We start from the raw sequence: 7242 nt of genomic DNA, 5'->3' as shown, positions 1-7242 counted from the left end.
CTTATCCGGATTTTGGTGGACCATCAGTTGGGATTGCAGGGTATTTCTTAGGAGGACTTCATCTCTCGTGACTTCTTCAGCACTCCACAGGTAGTATCAGAGGCAGATCATGAGATAGGTGGTCCTTCTCATCAGAATGAGTGCCATGAGACCACTACGGTGCCAATTTTCATCACATATCAGAAAGGCACCAGACGTTTGTTTGCAGCGGCAAAGCGAGTGTTATCTCCACCCAGGGTGGAATGGGCCTCGCTTCCTCCATCAAAATCACAGGAATAGGACAGAGGTAAGGAGCGAGTGCATGATGAGGGGCCTTCAGGTGAGCCATCAGGTGAACGAGAGACCGAGTTCGTTCTCCTTCATGATGATGAGACAGATACAGATTCAGAGAGTGCTAAACATAGAAGGACCATCTAGGAGCAAGAAACAGAGATTCAAGCCTTGTCACTCAAGTTGGAGAAATCCAAATGGAACATCAGGTATTTGGAGTAGAGGAACAAATAACTGGAAGACCAACATGTGATCATGGAGCTGCAGAACATCCGTGAGGATCGCCAAGCTGCCCAACATAGGAGGATTGAGCTCACTTCCTTAGAGCAACAGATTCATGATGATCGGGAGTCTACTCTCGAGTTATTTAACATGCACCTCGACAAAATGTTGAACAAGGCCGACAGAGACAACGCACTACTGAGGCACATGGCCTATCACTACATGGCGCACAACAAAGTTTACAGGGCACAAATAAGGAGTTTGAAGGCGAAATTGGGCAAAGCGGCAAAAAGGAAAAAGAGGCAAAAAGAGAAAGATAGGCTTCAAATCTTGGCTGAAGCCTCTGTGGCCTAGCATAGTACCTCTTAGACAACCTCCAACCCAAATTCCAAGAAATTTGGGGAAATTTTGGTGTTTTTGGAAAATTTTGGTCAAAAAACAGGGTTTTTCTCTCAGTGGCACGACGCTAAAATTCTAGAGCTCCAAATGAGGAATGGTTTGCATTTTTGGATTCAGCATGGAAAATCACGACTACTGGTGCCCAGACAAGAAATTTTGGCAAGAGCTGAGTCTCCAAAAGGTCAAAAAACACCCAAAAATGGCCTCTCTGCCACTTTTTTGACACACAGAAAGCAGTCTTGGGAGAATGAATATTTGGAGGGGAACATGAGCACAAAATTAAAAAATTCCAATGGGGTTAGAAAGTAGAAAAGACAAACTTTCCAACAAGCCCACTTGGGCACATTTTAGACACCTGTAAGTGCCCCAAAACAGGCCCCAAAGTAGCGCGGCCCACAGCGAAAATGGCGTGGTGCACAGAGAAAAAATTGCCCAATTTGCTTCGGTTTCGCGAAATTTCGGTTCGCGACTTCTCCAAGTGGACCCGCTCATCTACACTTCGGTTTTTTGGCAACAAAGGCGGCATTTAAAGTGTTTTTTCTCCAGATTGGCTTCTATCCAAGTGGCGAAGGAAGGCAAACAGTCACCCAAGCCAAATGTCATGTTTGTGGCGCTGCACCTGTAGCTAATGGTTGGCTCTCCATCTCCATTTTGCAATGATTCGAGTAACTCCCCAACCCTTGGGCGTTCTATCTCTTCCTTACACATTATATATATTGTATGCAAACTATTTTCAAAGGGTTGGTTGGCTTGTAACTTCTAGGAGACTTGTGGGAAAGAAACTCTGTTTCTTCACTGTGTAATTTTGACAGAGAATTAATGAAAGGCAGTGGCTCTGTTTCATGAGATTCTTGTGGTTGTGAGTGTAGAAAATGTGTCTCTTATGTTTTCATATGTATTTCGTTATGTTTCATAATTCAATTCATGTTCATTTCCAGTGAAATTTTTTGAGTGAAATTAGGTAGAATTCAATTTTATTGCTCTGCTTGTGGGAAAATTTCATGTTCAGCGTTTTTCTTCTGTTGAAAAGGATTCATGTAACTATGCCCTTTTCACTTTCTTCAGAAATCTATTCATTCCGCATTACCTCAAACTAAATTGCTACATTTTCTGCCTGCCTTGCCTCACGGAATAATCTGTGCCTTTGAATTAAATTCTCTGTTCTTTGCTGAGCGTTGGTCCCATACCATCCCAAAAGCTCGGTCATTCATAAAATTTGTTTCTTGTATCCATATTCACTTACTAGCCTAAGATCAATATTTCATTTCAAGTCATCTCAGACCATTTTTTGCTTACCTATTCACTGAGCATGACTCGGAGAGAGCCCTCTCCTGTTCTGGTAGGGCTAGCTACCAGATTGAGCATGGTTTGTGGTTACCCTGATTTTGCCTTCCTTCAGCCTAAGGAAAATTTAGGTGCTAAAAGAGTGCACCATATTTAAGATTGTCCTGTTCATTCTTTCATCTACTCTTTTCTGTTGGGGATTATAAGGCACAGTTGTTTGATGTTTGATCCCATGTTGGTGAAGATAGTTTTCAAATTCATTTGAAGTGTATTCTTTTCCATTATCAATGTGAATAGAGCTAATATGAGATTGTGCATCATTTCCAATCCATGTATGAAATTTCTTGAATGTTTGAAAAGCATCAAATTTGTTCTTCAATAAATAAACCCAACACATTTTGGTATAGTCATCAATAAATGTCATCATATATTTATTTCCATTTGCAGAAGTAACGGGCATTGGATGAGTTCAAGTTTTCTATGTGCTCTAGAATGTGAATCATGAAAACACTGTTTTCTATGCTTTCCCAGAATGCAAGCGTCACATTGCTTAAGTTTCCTAGGAATTGTAGGCAAACCAGTAACACCATTTTTCTTCAACAAGCGGAGGCTGTCATAGTTTAAGTGTTCAAATCTAGCATGCCATAATAAACTTGATGGAAATGTACCTTCTTCATAATGAGAATTGTATGAGAAATTTTGTGCATGAGCAGAGGTACCCTGCAGCTTGAGAAGCCTTTCTTCTTCTATCCCCGTCATGACAAGTGAGTGGTCTGATGCTTTTCTCACCTCAAGCTTGCCATAAAACATATGAATGGAGTATCCATGCTGGTGGATGTGGACCAAGGACATCAAGTTTCTCCTCAGTTGTGGGAGATATAAAACATGATGTAGAAGAAAGTCTGGAATACCAGGAAATTTAAGCCTGATTGTGCCAAGCCCCGATGGCTTGAGTTTTTATTTGTCTACAAAGTATACTGCTCCATCAACGTTGTTAGTAAATTATTCAAAAAAAATATCTTTTAAAAGTTATGTGGCAATTTGCTCTTGAATCAAGCTACCAATCATTTTTCCAAGAAGCAAGTGAAGCATTAAATAAGTTTTCATTTACTCCAATATTACAATGTGCAACAACATAGTGAGCGGATTCAGGTGCTTTACCTTTCTCTTTGTCATTAGTTTTACCTTTGGGTTGGTTTCTTTCCTTCTCAATTCTGTCCCAAGGAAACTTACATGTGGATGCATCATGTGATCCATCTCTTTTGCAGTGTATGCAATGCAAATCTAACTTTTCTCCTTGAGAATGTCTGCCCCCCCTGCCTCTGAAATTTCTTCCTCTTCCTCTTCAACCACCTCTTCCTCTGGAAGAATCTTGAGCAAGATTCTTCTCTCTATGTGCAAGACACACAACCTCTTCAAAAGACTGAGGAGTTGTCTTCTTCCCAAAAGCTACTCTCTTTCAGCAATTTTTTTCACAAGGGAGTCAAAGGTAATATCTTTGAGGTTTCCATTTGCTTGCAATGACTCAAGATAATTTGAATAAGTGGGATAAAGTGCCTTGATAAAAGCTATCAGAGGAATGTCTAGTTCAATATTAGTGACTTTGATATCATGCATAATAGATTTTACTTCTGATGCAAAAGCAAGAGGATCATCATTTTGTAATTCAAGGGTGAACAATTTAATCATGAATTGAATAACTTCAAGTGCAGAGTGTGAGTCATAAAGTTCCTTCAGTTTTTTTAAGGTTTCGAAAGCATTTGAAAATGGAAAAATATGCTGACTCACCTCTTCATTTACTGATGTTGCAATCAATGCATAAGCCTTGCTATTCTTATTTTCCCAAATGGCGAATTCCTTGTCTGAGGTAGGCTATTCTGGCTCTTTGTCTCCATCTCCAACACACACTCCTTTCCACAGCTCATTAAAAATGAGAGTGTGTTTGATTTTCCGCAACCATTCTAGATAGTTCTCCTTGACAATGAGAACCACTCCCACAATAGTTATCAGTGAATGCATTGTAAAACCTGTGGATTGTAAAAAAAAAATCTGGTGGCAAAAAAAATGCAATTCTGGTGGCCAAAATTGCACTTCTAGTGTAAAAAATGCAATTTTATATTTTAGGATAGAGGTATTATATGGGGTAGTTGTTATATGGGAGAGGGATTATGTGGGGGAGGGGAGGTCTCCGTATGGGAGCAGCTTATCGGTGAAAAATAACAGATGTGAACTGAGTTGTATGGAGGGGATGTGAACTAAACAATGCGGTATAGCCAAACAACGCAACATATAGAGTTAAATAAACAACGCAATATAGCTAAATGACGCAACATATAGAGTTAAATAAACAATGTGGTATAGCCAAATGACGCAGCATAGAGAGTTAAATAAGCTCAGGTTCTCTGGTTTACCCGAGATGATCTACTGCCCATGGAAAATTATGGAATCAGTGTAAGAACAAGTAACTCTTCTAAAATGCAAACATTCTTATCCAGAAACCCATCAAACCAGAGGAAACAAAACTTGAAATCTCAACTTTACATTTCAGTGAAAAGATGATTCAAAATTTGAAGGACCATTCAGGAGCTTCAAGCTCATTTGTTGCAATTGTTGCACAGTTTTGGAGAGGCGTAATGGAAGCCCGAGAAGTCCCAATAGTTGTTTGGTCGTTGTCTTGGTAGTACCAATGCATATGCAGTTTCGAAAATACATTGGGGTATCCTAGGTATGGAGGTATAGACCAACAACGTTCGAGCCAACATTCAGGCAGCGTTCAGGCCTCAAGAGCATGGCGGATATGTCAGTTCTGCAAAATAGGCAGAGCATAGGCAGAAGGGAGTTACAAGGGTAGACTGGAATGCCAAAAATGGAGCTAGCTCTGATGCCATGTCAGGCCAAGACGTAACTCCTCAAAATGAGATTCTATATTCATTTAGGCTGTTCATTATTATATACATGAGGAAGTCACTGTTGAGTTTCATCTCCCGATGAATCTCCATTTTCTCTATTATTTATTTACATTATTTATGTTGTTCACCCAATCCCTATGATTAGGTGTCAACATTATCTCTATTAAGGATACATATTATGCTGATACATGAATGATTACTTAAATTACACATTGGTAAATATTGTTGGTTGGCCAAGAGAATGGTGTTATTGCAGGTTTCATGAAGACATAGCTATTTGAAGACATGGAGACATGGCTTACTTAGTCACATAATGATGATGACTTCTTACTTTATGATGATAGGTCTGATGCTCACATATGTTGCTTATTAGATGTGGTATATTAGAAAATTCTCTAGTGAAGATACATGGTTGATATATTGAGGGTTGTTATGGAAAAATCATGCAGTTCTTGGTACAATGATGATGGTATAGTCATGGATGATGACTATGGTGTTTTCACATACATATGATATGATGTGAATGGTTTTGTGTTACTGCTTAGAGATATGACATATGCTTAGTTGATTCATGGAAGGCTATGCTAAGGCTTTTTCTACTCAGGAAACACAGAAATTTGATCTTGATGAGATCAAGAGAATGAATTGATATCTATATATGACATACTTTGTCACAGGTTGATGATATTAAAGGTACATTGTCTTATCTTGCGAACTGATGATGGACATATACAGGTTGTTGTTCTGGATGCTGCTGACAGATGCTTATGGTGCAGATCATATATGGTGTATGATAGTTGTTGATGACTATCATGGTCTTGCTTAGATCTTTGGTCTTTGTTATAAATGTCATGTATATCATTTGATGTAAATGTCATGTAAATACCTATGATGTAATAATTGTCATATTCGGTCATGTATGGACTTTTGAGATCATGTAAAATATGTAAACCCACTTGGTTGGGTGGATGAGTCAAATTTCGTGTATCCCCACTTGGTTGGGTGGATGAGTCAAATTTTGTGTATCCCCACTTGGTTGGGAGATTGATGTATGTATGAGTCATTGGTGATAGGAAGGTCATACTCACATAGTTGAGTTATAGAGTCATGTTATTCTTTTGAAAAATATTTCTGCAGACTCTGCATGTGCTAAGGGGGAGCATGGACAGTATAGTGCATCTCAGGATATACTAAGTGGGAGTTTGATTAGTGAATTCAGCATGTGCCTAGGAGGAGCATGATCAATGTTCATATTCAGCAGTTTAGATATGAAAGCCTTCATTTAACATTGGTCAGTCGGCCCTTTGCCCTTGATGTCAAAGGGGGAGAGTAGCTCTGTGTTTGGAGAGTAGCTTGATGTCTTGATGTTATTTACAGGTTGTGGTGACCAAACACCAAAGTGGTTGCCATCAAGTCCAAAGGGGGAGATTGTTGGCATTATGATGCATGTGTTGTAATGGATGGCAACCCACTTGTAGTAGAACAAGTATATGGTAACTAGATTAATCTATAACATAGATCAGAGGTAAAAAAATGACGGAACGAAATAATGGTCATAGTTTTGATACAAGGAGATTGCTAGTGTGTGTTGTCCTCGATAACAGTTGTTCTTTGATGACTGAACTAATTGATAAAAGTATAAATAGCATGTGACAGAATGCATGGTAGTTGTGTTTACAGATGTGATAATATGTAGGGCAGTTCAAAGGAATCAGTTCAAAAGTAATATCCAATGGACAATCACATAATAACAGGTCTATTCAGAGGTAACAGAGTAATGGTACAGAATAACAAGATGATGGAACAAAGGACTACAGATCAGAATCAAGCACTTGAGGAAAAGGAATGTTTTTAGGTATGTTAAGTTGTATATGTGGGTTCATTGTACAAAAAGAGTGTATACGTATGCATGCACTTTCACAAGAGGAAAAGCGCGTATGGGATAGAAAATTAAGGTAAATTAAAGTTAAAGAATACCAAGGGTCCATACCATGGTATTAGTGCACAATATTAAGCGGAATAATGGATATTTGATCCCGTCCAAGAATACCACAGGTTCTAAGTGTTGTTTTGGTCTAAGGTACTGAGAAAGGCTAAAAATATATAAGGAGGAGAAGATCAAAGGGCTATGTGTGCAAGTGAAAGGGTTTTTCATGAA

The sequence above is a fragment of the Pinus tabuliformis genome, chromosome 4_1, assembly GCF_031772625.1.
Source record: "Pinus tabuliformis cultivar Carrire ecotype Pingquan chromosome 4_1, CPIR1, whole genome shotgun sequence".
NCBI classification, from domain to species: Eukaryota; Viridiplantae; Streptophyta; class Pinopsida; order Pinales; family Pinaceae; genus Pinus; species Pinus tabuliformis.
This window is presented reverse-complemented; position numbering follows the sequence as displayed.